The 20,270-nt window shown below is 46.2% G+C and overlaps 1 long non-coding RNA gene across 1 annotated transcript; it reads left to right on the top strand.

The window, feature by feature from the left end:
• The first annotated feature begins 4,207 nt into the window (after positions 1-4,207).
• LOC116660206 lies at positions 4,208-18,867 on the top strand. Its single transcript, XR_004315612.1, has 4 exons — positions 4,208-4,380; positions 8,320-8,554; positions 15,240-15,311; positions 18,332-18,867. It is a non-coding gene; the product is annotated as an uncharacterized LOC116660206 (long non-coding RNA).
• Positions 18,868-20,270: the final 1,403 nt, after the last annotated feature.

Genomic DNA, 20,270 nt, shown 5'->3' with positions numbered 1-20,270 from the left:
AGAGGTGTCTCATTTCAGAGCTCCTAGGAAGGGCTCGCCTTAACGGCACTCGAGTCTAAGCCTGTGACTTGGAGTCGCTGGGGGCTGGGATGAGGGTGGGAGCTGTGGTTTGGAGTCCTGGCTGGTGGGGACTGTGTGAAATTCTAATGTACCAGCAGGGGGCAGCGATGAGCAAGAACCTGGAGTAGTTTGTAGGCTGACTTCTGCGTTCTTGGAGACTGGAAACACCGAGGAGGGAAGCCCTCGGAAGGATTGGACTCTGCTGTTCAGATTGGGGGGGAGGGGGGTGGATTCAGAGTCTTCATACACTGAGATATTTTTGTTTGGGTGCATTTTACCAAGTTGGATACTGTCAGATATTTACAGATATTTTTGATGATAAAGATATGCATCTGACAGATTGTGCTTTCCGAAGACGACCGCAGCAATACCACTCAACCCACATGTCCTTCTGTGATGCAGGGAGGGGACAGCTCAGTGGCAGAGCGCGTGCTCAGCATGCACAAGGTCCTGGGTTCAATCCCCAGCGCCTCCTCTGAAAATAAATAAATAAATAAAACTAATTACCCACCCCCACAAAAATTTTAAAAAAGATTCTTCTCCTGTGATATAAACCTGCCGCACCCCTGTCAAGAAGTGGGGTTTCTTCCCTTCTTGTGTCTGGGTCATCCAATGCCTGCTTCAACCAATAAAATTCAGCAGAGGTGATACTGTGCCAGTTCTGGGCAGAGCTTTGAACTGGCCTCGTGGCTTCTGCTTCCTAACTCTGGGAGTGCTCTCACTTGGGATTATAACTTTCAGAACCCAGCTACTGTCCTGACTATGTTTTATTTTCTATATTCTTAATGCTCTGGTGTTTGAGGCCCTGATCCTGGAGAGAAAGCCTCTCTCAGGGGTAGCTCATTTCCAGACCGTCCCTTACGAGCGCTCCTTCAATGTACAAACCAACAGATCTATGTATTTATTTATTTAGGGTTTTGGGGGGGTAATTAGGTTATTCATGTATTTGTTTTAGAGGAGGTGCTGGGGATTGAACCTAGGACCTCGTGCGTGCTAAGCATGGGCTCTGCCACTTGAGCTATGCGCCCCCCACTAAACTAACAAATCCAGAGCCTACGTTTCCAACGTCTCCAGTTATCAACTTCTTACACACTAAACCAATAGTCTCCCTGCCCTAAACCACTCCAGGGCCAAGGACCAGACAACTGAGCACCACCCTGTAGCCAGAGCCTACGGAGATTATTCAAAATATCCAATCCGAAACTCAGTCACTGCGCCTGCCCTGCCTCACCCATCCTTCCCACGAAAACCCCAGTGAAGGCTCTGGGCCATGCCCTCCTCGCCCTGATTTCTGCCTCCTGACCGACCCCAGTGCTTCCTTGTGTGGCCCTGTGCGGGGCGCACTGCCTCCCGTTTCTAGGGGGTCTGTGAGTGTGAACATCTTCCACCGTGACAACCCTTTCCACGTCTGCATGTCTCACCATATCTGATTTAAATAAGTCCTGGGTACATTTTAGAACAGCCACCATGCTGTGAGGAGCCCAAGCCGCATGAAGAGGCCATGCAAAGGCATGGCAGTCAATAGCCCCACCTGAGCTCCCCGTGTCAGCTGCCAGCCACCGGGGTGAGCCCTCCCGGGCACTCAGCACAGAAAACCCCAGCTCCAGCCGCTGACTGCAGTGCCTGAGGGGTGCCCAGTGAGCCCCACTGAGCGGAGCCCAGTCAACCCCCAGAATAAGAATTGTGTCTGAAACCACTGTTTGGGAGACGTGTTTGGGGGGTGCCAGAACACGCATGATGTTCTTTCACTGAAGGATCTGTTCCCATAATATTAAGTTCCCATGAATAGTACTGTAGCTCCTTGCTGCTCAAAGCTTGAGGACCACCTGGAAGCTTGTTACAAATGCAGGATTGCATCTCCATCTCAAACTTACTAAGCTGGAGTCTGCACTTTAACAAGAGCCCCTGATGAGCTAAGTGTGCATTAAAGTTTAAGAAGCAAATATTGACTAATCTGCCCAGCTCCCCTTGGATCCTTAATTGCCCTTGGGTTACTGGAGCTGTTCTGTCGGTACATGCAGGCAGCCAGAAGTGTCTGGGAGTTCGTGTCCCCTGGGGCAGCCCACACAGTGACTTACTAGTATGGCGGTACAAAAGCCTGGCTCTCTGTCCTCGAGGCAGAACAAACTTTCAGGTGTAATTTCTCCAGAGCTGTCCAGGATGGGTCTGAGACTGCAGTCCCACTTCACCTCCTCCTCTTCCCCGTTCTGATCCCCCCACTCCCTTCCCAATTCCTCTTAGGAGCACTTCCTTAATAAGTCTCTTGCACGTGACCCCTCATCTCAGAGTGCGCAACAGGTACCAAACAGGAGAACATTTCAGCCAATCAGGACTTGGCATTGCCCTACCCCATCCCAGACACACAGGTAGTAGATATTGGCTGACATATTAGGACAGATAGGATCACGTGGGGTAAAAGGGGCAGAGGAGAAAAGAAGGCAATGAGTGTAGCCGACTCTTTTGAAGAGCTTTGCTATCAGGGGGACTTAAAAAAAAAAAAGATACAGGAACTGGAGAGAAATGAAAGTTGTGTTAATTATATTGCTGTATAACCCATAACTCCAAAACTTGGTAACTTAAAACAACAGACATTTATTACTCACTCAGTTGCCTAGGATCAGGAATTCCTCAGGGTGGTCCTGGCTCACAGTCTCTCATGAGGTTGCAGCCAAGATGTCAGCCAGGGCTGCATTCTCATCTGAAGGCGTGTCTGGGGCTGGAGGACCTGCTTCTGAGCTCACTCACATGGCCGCTGGCTGGAGGTTTCAGTTCCTCTCCTCTTGGATCTCTCCACAGGGTTGCTTGTGACCTTGCTTCCCCCAGGGTGAGTGGTGAGAGAGACAGGTGTCCGTAAATGTGTAGGCAGGAATCGGGAAGGACACACTGTTAACAGTTGGTAAACATCCTTAACTCTTATGAGTGGGATTGAGGAGCGCGGGACTGTGGGAATAATGAAGACAGGCTTCCACTTTATATGCTTCTGAATTCCTTCTGTCGTTTTATAACATTAAAGGAGAAAGTTTAAATGAATTGCCAGTAGTTGCTAATGGATAAAGCTAAGTCTACTGCAAATATAACTATGAGAAGAAGAAATGACAAGCATAGAAAATTGAAATTGGGTCATAAAAAAATATAGGGGTGATAAAAAAAAATGTGGATGATTTCAGAGGCCTGTATCTGTCCCAAGTAGAATGTCTGGAAGCACATTGTGAGCTCTGGAATTGCTGCTGACCCCAGGCCAAATGGGAGTTCCTACCTCCACTAAGACAGCCCAAAGCATCCCGGGAAACTCCTTTCCCTCTTGTTTGCTCTCCTCATCACAGGGGGACTTCAGCTCTGACCAGCTCTGCCTGGCCGCCTTTCACCAGCTGCCTGTCTGGGGACTGACTACAGGCTTTCTGGTCTGTAAACCCCTCAGATCCAAACATCTCCTGCTTCCTACAGCACGTTTGCCCTGGATGTAGGGTCCCAATTCCTCCAGCAGACCCAACAGCCGAAACAATTCAGCCTCAGGCTTTTGCATCAGCCCCTAAGAGTCAAGACAAGAAAATGGTTTCGTCTCAGTTCCAGAGATGCACTTGCCCTCTGCAGGTGGCCCTGCCAGAGAAGTAGCCACATTCCGTGAGTTTGGGGGGCAAAGAAAGCCCCCTTCAGCCTGACCCCCTCACCCAGTAGTGTCTGGAGGGGATGCTCAAACAGAGACTGAAAAAGCCTGTGGGGTCAGATTCAGCCTGCTGGTTTCTGGTGCCCTTAGACAGAGGCAAGAGTGGCCGCTACCCAGGGTCCCTTGACTTAGAGCAGTGCTCTGAGAAGTGTGGTCTGTGGGCCAATGCCTGGCCACAAACGGTCTGTTACTGGTTCTTGACGAGTACACACAGAAACCGAGAAAAACTTATGCCTGTGGAATCTTTAAAAATTTAGCCTTGTATTTTGTGTGGATTTTTTAATTTCATTTTTCTAGGGATTTCTTTTTATTGGATTTGTACAAAAGAATTGGTTTGAAATGGACGGGAAAATTAAAAACCGATTCTGAACCACAGAAATTTTTCAAAGCCCTGCTTTAGAAAGTCCCGCCCATCACAAATACACAAAAAATAAATCAATTAAGGAGCACTTGGGATCTGGTGCTCAGCACGGGCACAGCACAGCCTGCAGGTGACAACACCGTTCAGGCCCCAGGAAACACGCGGCCCTGTGCCCTCCTCACAAAAAGCAACCGTGTCTGGATGTCACAAAGGTTTCTGGGCTGTGCTTCTACTGGCACTGGAGACAGACACTGCTTCAGAGCAAGAGGAGGATTTGAGTGGCAGAAGCACTTAGGTAAGGAAAAAAAAGACAAATTAATTAACTTGTCAAATCCTTTTTCTCAGGTAGCATGAATATAGTAGCTCCTTGCAGGGTGAAGCACTGTTTCCCCACAGGGCCATATGTCCATTTTCCGGCTTCTCTTTGTGCTCCAGTTTGTGGTCCAAGGAGTCCTCATGAATTAATGTGGTATTGACAGTTGCACATGGCGGCTGAGGAACATTCTGCACTTCATTTTACCTTTAAAACTGCATATATGTTGAGCATAAATGATGCTAGTTCTTCCTATTGCTGCATGTATCTAGATACTACTTTTAGGGTGAGGAGGGTGTGTGGCTCAGCAGTAGAGCACGTGCTTAGCATACAAGAGGTCCTGGGTTCAATCCCCAGCACCTCCATTAAAAAAATAAGAAGTAGGTATTACTTTAAGAGATGGTGAAATTTACCACGTGAGAGGTAGAAATTTATATTGTGAAATTTAAATATTTGGTAATGTCTTCTGCAACAATGATCATTTATCTTACACAACTCCATCAAAATATTTGAACAGGAAGTGCACGATTCATGGTTCACTTCCAAATTTAAATCTTGTTTTTAAGATTTTGGTGACAATCCCACCAATTACTGGTACTTTCTCCAAATTGAAATGAATTTTTTAATTATCTAAGAATCACATTGATTTTAAGAAGATAGTCTAATTTGTCATCATTTTCAATAGAATGTAAATTGTGTTCAATAGAATAAAAAATTTGATTGTAACAACATCAAGAACTTTGAAATAAGGAAAGCAAGAAAAATGAACTTAATGAAAAGATATATAATAATTCGTGAGTCATGAGTTATGTATATCTTGATTTTATTACTTATCTAAATAGCAGCAGCCAACCAACAGAATATCCAAATATGTGCAAAAACAGTTAAATTCTGTCATCTGTCCTGGCGTACCAACTTTCATTCATACAAAAGCACTTTAGGTTAAGTGTTAACGTGTTTCACTTTAACATTTTTTGATCTCATGAAAGTATATTTTTCAAGGTAAGAGAACAGAATTTTTTATCTAATAGTTTATGGGCTTTGTTTATAATTTTGAATATTTACCCATATGTTACCTGGGCCTCCATTTAGTATATAGGCCTGTTAAGAGCTGCCTTCCTGAGCTAGGCTGGGGCTGCCCAGCTGACTGGAGGTTAGTGAGTTCACTTCACACTTTAATTCACTTAAGAGAGAGAGAGAGGGCATCCGGTGGATGGAGACGTGACTTGAACACAAACATCAGAGGGACACGTGGCTTTTAGATAATAATTATTAGCAATTGATCTCATGCCTCATTTATTCTTTAACTAGTAGAGATTTTTGCCTGGCTTTGGCTTAAGAAAGCCACTGTGGGTGTGACTGACAGCAGATATCCCTAAGGGCCACCTCCGTGATTCTTCTTTGGTGGTGTCCCTTCTTTGGTCCCGGAGGGACAGAATCCGAGCCCTTCTGAGAGAGGACCCCTCCGCCCCAGATGGTGACGCCTCCAGATCCTGCTCTGGAATCAATACTGCTGGTCAAGGACAGGAGGAAGGGGGCTTCTGATTGTCCGGAAGGGCCCACCCTGCCCCACACAGAAGGTAGAGACCTCCTGCGGCCTGAGAAGATCACCGTGTACCCCGGGGCCTCTGGACTGTGGGCCCCGCGGGGAAGCACCCTCGCTCACACCGCTCCTCAGCTGGGAGGCATTGGCCTTGTTCGCAGGGTGTGCGCGTGTGTCCACACACAGGCGCCGTGCCCGCGCCCCTGCGATCAGTGAACACCCTTCTACTGGGCTCTGAGGTGATGCTTCCATATGTCTGGAATGAGTTCCCTGGAGTGGGATTGATAGGTCAAAGGACATATGTATTTTTAATTTTAATGGATCTTTCCAGATTGATTTCCAAAAAGCCTGTAATAATTTACATCTCCACTAGCAATGATAAAGTGCATACTTTTCCCCCCACATGCGATAGGTGTGGAAGCCCTTTTTAATCTTGCCAGCCTGAAGGGTGCAAACTCGTACCTCATCACCACTTTAATTTACATTCTCCTGAATCCTAATGAATTTAATCATCTTTCCATACTGTTGGATAATTTTCTTCTCTGACTTGCCTGTTCGGATCATTTTATTTATTTCTCCATTGGGTTGTCTTATCAATCGATAAGAGCTCTTTGCATATTATAGCCTTGACTATCAGCGGCATTACAGATTTTTTCCAAATCTCATGCTTGCTCTTGACATTCCCTACAGTATCTTTTGCCATAAAGATGCTTTTAAAAATATACATACACAAGAAAGAATACCTATCTTTTTGATCCCCTGGATTTCTAGCCTTGGCTGGGAAGGTCTTCTAACCCCTAGTTTATATGAAGGCCTCTTGCCCAAATTTTTATTGAAGTATAACATTCATGTGAAGATAGTGCACATATTTTTGTGGATCCACGAACACACTTGTTTCACAAGTGAACACACTCATGTAACCAGGACCCAGCTCAAGAAACAGAACATCCCCAGCACCCTAGAAGCTAGCCCCTTGGTGGGTCCTTCCAGTCACTACCCTCCCTAAAGATTAACTTCTACCTTGACTTCTAATGTCATAGGTTAGCGATGACACTTAATTTTCTTTTCCTTTTTTTTTTAAATTGAAGTAGAGTCAGTTTACAATGTTGTGTTAATTTCTGGTGTACAGCATAGCGATTCAGTTATACATGTATATTTTCCTTTTCATATTCTTTTTCACTATAGGCCATTACAAAGTATTGAATATAGTTCCCTGTGCTATACCTTGTTTATCTATTTGATATGAAAGTTTATTTAAACAAAATCATCCTTACATACACTTCTGTGTCTAACTTCCTTAACTCAATATTGTGTTTGCAAGGTTCATTCATGTGGTTCACTCATTCTCATTGCTGGGCAGTATTCCTTTATATAAACATGCCACACTTTGTCAGTCTGTCTTCCTTATGATGGACGTTTGGTCCATTGGTTGCTTCCAATTTGGGGCACTATTACAAATAGTGCGGCTATGAACATTCTTGTACATAATCTGGGTGAATTTGTGTTTGCATTTCTGTTGGATATTTACCCAAGGGTGTAATTTTGGGATCACAGGATATGTGTACGTTCAGCTTTTGTAGGTATTGTCAGTTTTCCCAAGTGGCTGTAGCAATTAAGAGATGTCTTAGTTACATCCATCCTAACACTTGGTATCCATCTTTTCCATAGTTTCACCATTCTGGTGCGTTCATGCTAGTGTTACACTGTGCTTTGTCTTGCCAGATTTTTAACATTTTCTTTTTTATGTTTTAAGCCCTTAATCCACCTAGAATTTTATTTTTTGCATATGATAAGATTGGAGTCCACTCTGACTCTATTCCAGACAAAGAGTCAGATGTGCCAGATTAAGTAATTTTTTTTGCCTTGCCGTATATTGAAGTTTAAGGAAAAGTTCGCCAGGTGGAGTGAGGTCGGGGAGAGCACTCCAGGCTGATGGAGCTGCATGAGCACAGAGGCACAAAGGGACACGATGGGGCTAAAACTGAGTGTGCGGCAGCTGGAGGCACAGAGGGGAGGCAGAGCCAGGTTTGCCGCTCTCCCCTGAGTACGCTGGCACAAGGCTGCTGTTGAAGGGGGGCACCCGAGGAGGAAGGAGCCTCTCCGTTTCTGATGTTTGAGGATCTTGAGATCCTCAGCTTGAAAGGTGTGATTGTCAAAATGTCACTTTTAGGGGAGTGCCGGCTGAGGTACTTATTAAGACCCGTTACACTTTTTATTTCATTTAATCCTCACAGTGACTTTATTAGGGGGACACTGTTCACCCTGATTTACAGATGAGGCTGAGAAACATCAAGTGGTTTGCCCTCGTTCACAGCTGGTAAGAGCTGAGACTGGAACCCAGGTCTGTCTCCCTCCTGAGTTCCTGCTCTTTCTTCCAGACACACTGTTGACACCACCAGTGGACAGTGAATTGAGCTTCCAGCCACTTTCCAAACAATGGAGCACATGATGAAGCAGAGATTATGATCATTCCTTCAGCCCCTGCAAGCAGACCCCGTCGGTGGCTGTTTTCTCTTCCCCAGTCACACTGAGTGGTTGATTTCCTGGGAAACTGAGTCACTGTTCAAGCAGCAATGGTTCCTTCAGCTGAAAGGCATGCGGAGTGAGCCCAAGGTGACTGCTCGGGGCCGTGGGCAAGTTTCTATGTCTGTGGAGAGAAGGGAGCAGCATCCTGGAGGAAGTAGTGCGGTGAGAGAGACGGACAGACAAGGCTGCCTCTGTCCTCGCCCCTTTCCCATTTGACGTTCCGGGTCACAGAAGGTCCAGCTGCTCTTCTTTTCCCGACTGGGAGAGATCTCTGTGCCCCAGTAACTGCTCCGCACCCCCGTCACCTGCACCGTCTTTGTTCCCCACCCCATTGACAGGAGCATGCTGGCACTCACACATCAGACACACGGACACACACAGGAGACAGAGCAGAGCCAACCCCCCACTTAGGGGGAACTGCCTCCTGGACCAGGAGATCCCAGAGAATCAGTCTAGCTCCAGGGTTTCCAGATTATAACACATGAATTATTCCGCAGAGGGAAGTCACACAAATAATGAAGCAATTTCCCACCAAAGGGAAGATTTTAACTGCTCAAGATAATTGTAGAAAAGCACACTGAAATTATGAAGTGCCATCTCCCTCTATCAGATGGGCAAAGATTTAAAAGTTTGATAATATCCAGTGTTGGTGGGGGTGTAAAGATACGCCATTTGGCAAGGGAAAAAAAAAAAGGATTACAGCTTCCGAGGTAGGTGACTTGGCGATTGGCAGTGTATGTCAGAGTGTTCCGCACAGCTACCCTTAACCCCAGGAAGCCCACTCATAAAATCCTACATATATAGAGACACATAGATATGGAAATATCACCACACTAAAATACTGATTAAGAAAGTTCATTGCAGTATTTGGTTATAATACAGAAAACTGGAAACATCTAAAAAAGTCCATCAGTAGAAAACTGGCCAAATAGGTTAAGGGTGTCCACACCATGGACTACTACTCAGCCATTTAAAGGGGTGAGGTGGACCTCTGTGGTTCTGTCATGGAAATGTGTCCACAATATTTTTTTTTTTAGTTTTTTTGTGAGGGGAGGGAGGTAATTAGGTTTATGTATTTATTTATTTTTAGAGGAGGGACTAGGGATTGAACCCAGGACCTCGTGCATGCTAAGCATGTGCTCTACCACTTGAGCTGTACGCTTCCCCCCCTACAATATGTTTTTTATTGAGTTATCATTGACTTACAGTATTATATAGGTTTCAGGTGTACAACATAGTGGTTAATGTATAGTTATCGTGAAATGTTGTTATAAAAGAGCATAAAATATTGGCTATATTCCTTGTATTGTACGGTATATCCTTGTAGCCTTATTTATTTTATACATAGTAGTTTGCACCTCTTAATCCCCTACCCCTTTCTTGCTCCTCCCCCTTCCCTCACACTGCTGGTAACCACTAGTTTATTCTCTACATCTGTGAGTCTGCTTCTTTATTGTTATATTCACTAGCTTGTTTTATCTTTTTAGATTCCACATGTAAGTGATAACATACAGTATTCGTCTTTCTCTGTTTGACTCATTTCACTTAGCATAATACCCTCCAAGTCCATTCATACTGCTGCACATGGCAAAAGTTCACTCTTTTTTATGGCTGAGTAGTATTCCATTGTGTATATACACACTACATCTATATCCAGTCATCTGTTGATGGACACTTACATTGCCTCCTTGTCTCAGCTATTGCAAACAGTGCTGCTTTGAACATCAGGGCGCATGTATTTTTCCAAATTATTGTTTTCATTTTCAGATATTACGCAGGAGCGGCATGGCTGGAGTGTTGTAGTTCTATTTTCACTTTTTTGAGGAATTTCCACACTGCTTTCCCACAATATATTTTTTAATTGCAAAAAAGGTGAAGTACAGAAGAGCACGTTCTTTTTACCCATTTGTGCTTTTAAAAACATTTTTGTACATGCCTTGAAGGTGTCTACGAGGTATAGAAGAAACTGTTACAGTAGGTAGCTCTGGAATGGAAGTGAGGGAGGGGGAAGAGAACGGAGACTAGGTTTTTTACTTAATAACCTTCTGTACTATTTGACATTTTTACAATAAGCATAAAATAAGCATGTATAACTATATAATAAATTATTTTAACTGAGATTTTAAAAAATGTATATATTAGGATTTCCTGTAAGATTTCACTTAGAAAAAGAAACTCCACCACTAAAAATTTTGAAGAACACAACCCTGTTGTGCAAATTGCCGGGAAAATCTGTGGAAGACTTTTTGAAATGGGGAGAAAAGTGCCTATGGAGTCCTGGGCTGGTGTGACCTTCCAGGTCGTCTGACTCTGCCGCAGCCCCTCCGGCAGTGTCTTGTAAGTTGTAGAAAACTGAAAATAACACCAATGATTCTTGTCCACAGCAGCAAATGAATTGTGTCCAGTGGAGGTATAATTGATTTCCCTTCACTGGGAAGAAGCCACTTTTGGAGCAGTTCACAAATCCACTTCGTTATTCCTGATGCCAATATATGTATCTGCTCTTTGTAACTGTCCTTTGAACCAATTTTTAACACATCACTGGTTCCCCCATTAATTAAATAAAATCGTTTTATATTTTTATGAGTTACAATTTCTCCATTTCCACAATGATCTTTTAACAAAGTGAAGACAAGGAGGACCAGCTGAGGAAGAGATTTGCCCAAAGTTAGGTGCCTGGGGTTGCAAATATAGTGCCAATCCCCAGCCCTCAAATTTCTTGTCTATTTTACCTACATTATCAAGTAACAAGGATTGAAATCTTTCCCAATTTGACTTGAATACTTACTCCATATAGACATGGAGTTAATTTAGAAGTGCTTTCTCACAAGTATATATACACACACAGAGTCACACACGCACAAACACCTTGCTGACATGTACAAACTTCCACACAGAGGAACCCCCACGACACACACACACACACACACACAACTGGAACCCAGGCGCTCTTCTGCAAAGCAGCTGAAGGGCTGGCAGCGGAGCGCTGTCCCCTCCTGCAGACCCTCGATCGAGCCTCGCAGGGAGAAGAGGTGGCTCCCTGGCTTATAACCGGCGGCCACAGCGACGGGGGCTCGAGTCCCGGGAGGCAGGCAAAGCCCCCAACCGCAGGCCCAGCCCAGCAGGGGAAAGGGGCCGCACCCCTGCGGAACCCGGCGCCGCCCATGGCGCCAGGCCCCCGAGTCCCGGGGGAGTCCAGCGAGGCTGCCCGGAGGCGGTGGCCTCTGCGCGGACGTTTGATAACCCTGGAGCCAAGACGTCAAGCCCAGACGCATTTGCACGGCGGCCGCTGGACTGAGCAGGGGAGGGGAAAGCCAGGCCTCCAAGCGCGGACCCTCTGAGCCGGTGGCGTTTGTGTCGCGCGGAAAGAGAAATCCCAGGAGACGCAGGGTCCGCGCCGGGCCTGGGCCTGGCCCGCCAGCCGGGAGCAACGCGGCCCCCGCCCCGCGCCTGCGGCTCCGGAGGTGGGCTCGCGGCGCCCCCTGCGGGCCCCGGGCCGCTCTCCCTCCGGGCGCGGGCCAGCCGCGGGAGGCCGGCGGGAGCAGGAGGAGAGCCCCAGCATGCCGGCCAGGCGGTCCGGTCCTCGGTCCCTTCCAGGCGCCGGGGGCGCTCCTGCCGGTGCGTCTCTGTTCTGTGCATCCCTGAAGGCGTCGCATCCACGCATCTCCATCACCGATGGATCCCAACCACGTTCCGCAGATGAGGAAGCCGAGGTTCCAAGACGAAGCCTGATGCATCCACGGGCACGAGGGCGACTTCTGGGACCCTAAGGCCCCTCCTCACCCGTGCTCGTCTTTCCCCGCCTAGGGACCTCTTCCTTCGCCCTAGAAGGCCTACGTGTGGCCACAGACTCAACGGTTTGCGGTACCCTCTCCAGGTTTTCTCAGAGCCAGAGAGGTCGCCTGGAGCACCCTTCCCGGAACGGATTGGCAGGACTGCGGTAGGGACAGAAGAGCGTGTGGAGTGGGGTACCCTGTCTACTGCAAAAGGGAGGCAGATAAACTTTACCAGAGGCAAATCTGAGGCCATCATCTGGAGTGCCCTTGGAGGAAGCGGTTCCACTTGCCTGACTCAGTCCTAAGAAGACGCTTAAGAAACTCAGCGAATTTCGCTATGAGAATATTCATCCCTCATCGTTTGTAAAAGCCAGAACTTGGGAACAGTCTAACTTTCTACCTGTGGGTTAAACAGCTAGTAATCTATGCAGCCATGAAAAATCATATTGGATAAAAAATTTTGGTGATATATCAAAATCTTCATTATATTGTTCAGAAAAGAAAGTTACAACAATGTAATAATGAAATTCCATTTGGGGGAAGATGCATGTGTCTGTGTGCATTACATTAAAAAGTCTGCAAAGATATACACCCCCAAATTAGCATGGATTGATGGGATTAGGGGTGATTTTGAAAGTACTTGTACCTTTCTGTATTTTCTAAATGAAATACGCTGACTATGTATTGGTTTTATGATTCATATTTTTAGCAGGAAAAGCTCAGTGTTCACTATTTGGCCATAGATCAGGAACTTTGGAAGAAAAATTGCCACTGGATACCTACTCAGGTTGTAACGGATAAAGTCACTGACTAATGTGCCAGATTTTCATTCCAGAAAGTTGACAAACATGCAGTCAGTAATGCGGTCCCTTTCTTGGACTAGCTCCATGCAAACTGACTGGAGCACTCAGTGCAACCTCTGAAATCCATGGAAGAAGTAGGGAATTTATTATCTACACCAACCCTGTCTGCAGCTCCAGGCTGCATAGTAAGCACGTGAAGCCATCACGCTGATGGATTCAGTTGTGATCAGGAGCGGTGGTGACAAAGTAGGCTGTCAGGAGGGAGCAAGTCCCCCAGATTCTCTCTTGCAAGGAGGCAACACTGAAAACTACGTTAGGCCTTTTCCTTTCAAAACTTGGCAAAGCGGAATTTGCTGAGAAGTAAGCAGTGCAGTCTGTTTTTAATTCCATTTCTCAAGAAAACCCAGCTAACTTTCATCATGACTTACTGTCTTGTATCTTTCTGGAAATTAACTTTTTAATATAACCTTAACGAAAGATAATCGTGTGTGAAAATCAAATCCAATTGTTAGAATATTTTTCTAGTGAAGTCCTATCCACTTTTTATTATAAAAGTTATTCTCTGTTGTTCTGAAGAGTACCTAGTGCCAAAAACTAAGAAAAACCTGCATTATATTCTCACCATCAGAACCGACTTGTTTAAAGAAATCTGTTTGCAATAAGTTGCAATGAACTTTAATGACCCTCTAAAGAAAGATTTAGATGACCCTTTAAGGGAAGATTGAGAAATGAACTACTAGAAGTAGTCATTCATTAACAGAGAGAAAAACATAAACATGAATGAGGATGGGGGGCAATGAATTGCCTGCTCTTTCTGGGAGGTAGGGAAGTAACATCCACACTGCAGGGACCTGCAGGCTCTGCTGCCGAGGCCAGTGGCCCCAAGAGCTGACCGCTGGGGGTGTTCCCTGCCCCAGCCCGGGCCCTATGAGCTCAGCCTGCCGTATGACGAAGGGCTCCTGCCAGAGAAGGAGATAAATGTGATCAGCTTCATTCTGCCCTGCCCTTCAAATCCCAGCACCCAGTGTCCCCACCACCACCGCCACAAACTGTGTGGTTTGGGGCCATCACCTGATCTTTCCCAACCCAGTTTCTCATCTGTAAATGCAAAGAAGAGTCTTCATATTGTGCAGTTGCTGGAAGATTTATTATTATTCAACAAGTATTTATTGAATGCCAGGCACTGTTCTAGTCACTGACTAGGACAGACAAGGCCCCTGTTTTCATAGGATTCATATTCTAATAGGATGAGGTCACCATAAGCCAATGAGAAAGTCGGGTATTAATAAGTTCTAGACAGAAAGTAAAAGGGGGAGAGGTGACCGAGACCCGCAGGCTCACGACATTACATGGGTTGGTCAGGGAAGCCTGTGTGCGAAGACGATATTTGAGCAGGATTTCAGTGAAGGGCAGAAGGCAACCAGGTGTGCAGAGATCCAGGGGAGAAACCGAGTAAAGGGTCCAGAGGGCTTCTCTGTACTATTTTTGCAGCTTCCTGTGAATCTATAACTATTTCAAAATAAAAACCTTTGAAAACCAATTAACTACTGATACACACCACAGCCTAGATGAGTGTCAAAATGATTATGCTGAGTGAAAAAAAAACAGATCAAAAAGAGTACCTACTGTATGATTTTATTTATATAAAATTCTGTAAAGTGTGAACTGATCCATAGCAGCAGAAAGTGTATCATCAATTGCTGGGTACAGATTAGGAAGGAAGAGGGGACGTTTGGGCCGGAAGCAGTGGGAGGGAGGGATTACAAAGGGACGTGGGGAATCTTCTGGGGTGATGGATACACTTATTATCTAGATTGTAGTGATGGTTTCAGGGTGTATACATATGGTAAACTTATTAAACTGCATACTCTATTGTATTGAAGTTTATTGTATGTTAATTTTATCTTAATAAAGGCACTAAAAAATTAAGTTAAAAAATAAAAATAAAAAAATTTTAAAAGTAAAATTAAAAATTAAAAAAAGACAAAAAATTTAAGTGCCTAGAAATAAAGCATGCTAAAGATATACAAAGCTTCTACATATAAAACTCTAATATGTTACTGTAAGACATTTAGATAGATCTAAATAAATAAATGGGCTTATCGTGGTCTTAAATGGGACAACTCCATATTGAAAAGATGGCAATCCTCCTCAAACCGGAACTAATCAACATCTAAACTGTTTCTTTCTTAGAAAAGTCAATTTGAAAATGGATATGCGGATGAAAAAAGGCTACGGATAGCCGTGACGCTCTTGAGAAATAAGGTAAAAGGACTTACATTATTTTATCAAAACAGTGAGGTGCTGCTATGAGGGTAAACCAAGAGATCAGCAGGACAGAATAAAAAGCCCGCATCTGATTCACACATACATAGACATGATATTGGACACAGGTGGGAGTGCAGAGTCATTGGAAAATGACCGATAAAAGGCACTGGGTCTGTTGGGTTTCCATAAAAATTCTTCCCACAATACACAAAAATCAGCTCCAAGGTGACTTAAACCCAGAAACATGAAACGTAAACCACACAATGCGGAGAAGGCAGTAAAGAAGACCATCTTCATGACCCCAAGGAGGGGAAGGTTTTTTAAACAAGTAACAAAAAGCACCAATGATAAAGGGAAAGGCAGCAATAAAAGGGAACAAATTATTAAAACTACATTAAAATGAAGAACTTTACTCACTAAAGGTATTATAAAGAGAATGTAAAGACAAGTGACAGAGGTGGAGAACAAGATATTTACAACTAGCTAAACTAACTAATAAAAATCTTGTCAAAACCACAATGAGGCACCACTACACACCCTGCAGAGTGGCAACATTTTAAGAATCGGTTGGTGTGTATGTGCAGCAACAAAACCTCTCACATGCTGCCAGTGGGAGGGTAACCTGATGTACCACTTGGAAAGACGTCTGATATTCCCGAGTAAAGATGAGGAGGACAAGGGTGCCACATGGCTTAGAAATTTCACTTAGTTTATACCCTAAAGAAATTTCTACACATGTGTATCAGTAGTGAGTAATATTATACAGAATATGACAACACTGGGGAAATTCCAAAGTTCTAAACACAGTAAAATGAATACATAAATTTTAGTATTTTCATTCAGTGGAATATTAGATGGATGCCAAGCAGCTAAAAATTAGAAAAGGTCACTGCACAGTGATCAGGGCAGAGATGGCGGTCCTCCTGGCAGTGAGAGAGTGACAGCCCAGAAGGGCTGAAGGGAAAATAAGATAGAGTCTCAGGAACCAGTCAGAGCAATGGCAGGGAGTGTTCTGGCATGTGTCAACGTGTAGCAGACACTGTGCCAGGCTCTTTTTTAGGATAACTCTACCTCCCACAACCATTGGATAAAGTAGGAATTATTTTGCAGGTAAGGAAATTGATGACTTGCCTGAGGTCACACAGATAGCAGATGACAGAACTGTTGTTTTAAAACCAGCCACGGGGCAGCAGGAGCGGGAGGTAACAAGTTCCGTGGTAGGGCGCTTGCTTAGCATATATGAGGTCCCGGGTTCAATCCCCAGTACCTACAGTTTAAAAAGACAAAACCAGGCATCAAATCCCACATTCCCTCCATTTAAGTAGAAACTGTTGACTGCCTTGCAACAACCACTCACCACCTCTCCTTTCTGTCCAACACTGATTTTGTCATAACCTGCCACCCGCTCCGTGCTGTCGCCCTAGGGATGGCAGAGCAAAAGAGAGTAAGCCTGGGCCCCTGCCCACTGGAGCGCAGCGCAGTCCTGCCACACCAGCTGGACATTTTTGCTTCCTTTCATTTATTTTTTCCTTTCTTTTAGTTTGGAAAACAACTCTTAGATTAAGTGGTCCTAGAACTGTCGTGTTTGTTGGGGGGAGGTTGTTTGTTTGTTTGCAGTGTTAATGGATGTCCTGGGGACTGAATTCAGAACCTCATGCATGCTAAGCATGTGCTCGCCACAGAGCTAGACCCCCGCCCAGGTTCTTGAATCAAGAAGGAAGTGCAGTTAGAAGGCACACTTTCCATTTCCTTCTAAACATACATTGCAAGGATTACAGAACCTAGCTCAGTCGACTGTAACATATGCTGCGTGACCTACAACAGGGATGGTTGACACAGTCTGCAGAGGATCGTCAAGCAGGAGGGCCTGGCAGTGCCAACGGGCTGCACAGGCAGTGTCCCCGGGGGAGCCCGTGGGGCCGGCCCCGTGTCAGCCCGCCCCCTACTCATTTGCCCTAGGAAGCCCCTAGGCCCCCGCCAGACCAAAGCTCAGGCAGCCCTGTGCCCCCCGCCTCCCCAGGCTCAGCGCCTCCTCAGAGTCCACAGCAGCCCATCCCGAGGTGGAAACCCAGGGCCACCGCACTGTTTCATCCCCACGAACCAAGACCTGTGGGAAGTCCTGTCAGTCTCACTGCTGTCTGCTGGCACTCTCGTCACCTGGCTCCTGTGCCTTCAACCCCCGGCCCCTCCGCATGCAGTAGCCCCTCCCCAGCTCCACGGGGCCTGCAGATGGCAGGTTAGGAAGGACGTCTAGTTGCCCAGAGCTGTGGCTGCAGACACAAGGCCTTCTCTTTTTGGGTCCCAGGACCCTTTATTCCTTCTCTTTTGTCTCCTTAGAGTTTTCTATAACCTTCAAAGCTGTGCTCTGACTCTGGCCTTCGGGTGTGACCTGTGGTGGGTGGTGTCCCTGCATGAGCAAAGACCTTGACTCAGTGCAGACTTCAGAGAGCAGCTTGGATAAAACCCCAGAGGCTTGGAAAAGTGGGTTAGCCCAGCTTCCACAAGGACCATTGGTCCCACTTTAGTTTCTGTTCCAGTGTGGGAACACACTTGCTCCTTAAAACCCTTCAGATCACTTGGGTTGTGCTGACTGGCATTTCTGTCACAGCCAAAGCCTTCAGCTAATTTGGGGACTGACAGGACTGTGCTCACTCCTTATATAAACATGGGCCTGCCAGGTCAGGGCCTTGGGTGGGACACCTGCAGCCTTCGTTTGCCTCTGAATTTTCTGGAATGGAATTGCCTTTTTCTCTCATCTCAAGATCCTTGGAGAGAGAATGAATAACAAAGGCCATGTCTGGAAGCAATTTGGGTTGGGGGAAGGGTGTCTTGAGGCCCATCCAGCCCTTTTCTTTTTTTCCAGACGAGGCAGTGGAGCCGCAGCTGCCCGACTCAGGGCTGTTCTGTATAATTGCCCCCAGAAATCCAACTTCTAGAAAAACAATTGGCTTGCAAAGCATTCCAGGCTCATTAGAAGCATAGATGATCAGAATCTGAAATGACTATTTTTCACTAAGGAAATCTTTCAAGAAGGAACGTAGTAGCAAGAGAGCCGAATGCCTGCCCCCGAGGCCCTGGTGAGGGTGAGAAGAAATGGAGGCCCCTGCGGTTGTGCAGGTGATGGGAAGTCACATCAGGTTCCACCAGGACCAGCCACTGTCGCTCATATTCAATTCCTGCAGCTCCTGCCTCTTAATTCTCAGTTGGGGTTGAGGCTGGCCCCAGGCACCTTGTCCAGCCTCGCCACCACCCACAACGCAAACCCACGCTGTGCGACCCGGCAAACAGGAGGCCCAGAGCCCCTCCTTAATGACCAGATGGGGTGCGCTCGCTGCCGCCCCCCTCAGTGCACCAGCACCCTGATTGGACTTTTACATGCGAAATGAACTTCTGCTTTGTTCAAGCTTCTGTTGTTTTGTCTCTGCGGGTAAATGCAAAGTTCTAGTTTTGTGTATTTGAAAGTGGCTAAGAGAATAGATCTTAAAAGCCCTCATCACAAGAAAAAAAAATTAATAGTTGATGGAGTTGCACTAAACTTCCTGTGGTAATCATCACACAAAATAGGTATGTATAGAAAATCATTATGTAGTACACCTTAAACTTGTCCAGTGTTATATGTCAATTATATCTCAATAAAACCGGAGGGGGAAAAAGCTCTGGCAAGCCTAGAGAGAAGCAGAAGAACTCAGTACAGAGTGCTGGCGGTGCGGCAGGTCTCTAGGGAGCCAGAAGGGAAGGACCCAAGTGGCTTTCTTGCTACATCTCTTTGGTGTGGAGTACTTCCCTGCTCCTCTAAGCCTGCCTGCTCCATGGTCTTCCCACAATTCAGCTTCCTCTGCTCTCCCCAAAACTTCACCTTGGAAATAAATTTCACTGACCCTAATGTGAACCTGTAGGTCCACAACCAAAACCAACTAGCGACAGATTCTTGGTTCAAATTCTCACTAGAGAGAAATGGTCTCTGGCCAGCCAGTGGAGTCATTACTTTTGAGTTAAGGGCTGGCTCAGTCACTTCTGGGGTGGTAGAAAAACCTGCCCTCTGGGGCCATGAGAGGCAGCAGTTTCTCTGAGAACTCACTGACATGTCTCCCTAAGGAGAGAGAGGGGACAGGCAACTCTAGTGAAGACAGCTTCACACAGATCTCACTAGCTCCTTGGCTTCTTTCTTTTCAGCAGTAGCCCAAACTTCTTCCTGTGTGAACCTCCCCTTTGAAAGGGATGCTATGGTCAGGTGCCTTGCATGGGATGAGCCAAGGAGGAGGGTATTTGACCAGGGTGGGGGAGTGCTCGTGATATGGGGCTAGGGGAAATGCAGCCCAATGCCCAAGATGAAAGCTAGGGAAAGAGAGGTTCACTGCCAAGTCCAAAGGTCAGAGGCAGAATGGAAAATCGGACACAGAGCCAAGGTCAGAAGCCAGCAGAACTGGAAAAGTGGAGACAGGCCAGGGAACAAGACCAGGTCGGGATGACGGCTGCTGAGAGTGAGCTGGCAGCAAGCCTAGCTTCAGTGGCTCTCAGCCGAGGCTCACATGCAGAAGAGTCCCAGTGAAGACAGGGCCTGCTGGGTTTAAGTCATATCACCAAGGGGAACAAGGAGAAACCATGGTTTCCTTAATCAGGTCCCAAACTTCCCTATGTTGTACACGAGATTGTGGACATTTGTGCATTTTCTGAGATTGTTAAAGGGAACAGCGCCCCCAAAAGGGTTAGTTTACGGTTTGGCTCTGATCATCCAGCGAGGACGATCACCGCGGGCTCAGTCTCGGCAGAGGCCCCGAGCGGCTACAGGTCTTGGCCACCCTCCGAAGGGACAGTCTCCCTACCACGCGTGTCCCAAGGGCTCACAGTAGCACTGCCGCCATCTGATTCCTCCGAGGAACGCCAAGCCCCGGGCCTGAAAGATGAGCTTAGTAAACGACGGAGGATGGACAGACGGGCGGAGGGACAGATTAAAAC

Source organism: Camelus ferus, chromosome 27, assembly GCF_009834535.1.
Source record: "Camelus ferus isolate YT-003-E chromosome 27, BCGSAC_Cfer_1.0, whole genome shotgun sequence".
Taxonomy (NCBI): domain Eukaryota; kingdom Metazoa; phylum Chordata; class Mammalia; order Artiodactyla; family Camelidae; genus Camelus; species Camelus ferus.
This window is presented reverse-complemented; position numbering and strand designations above follow the sequence as displayed.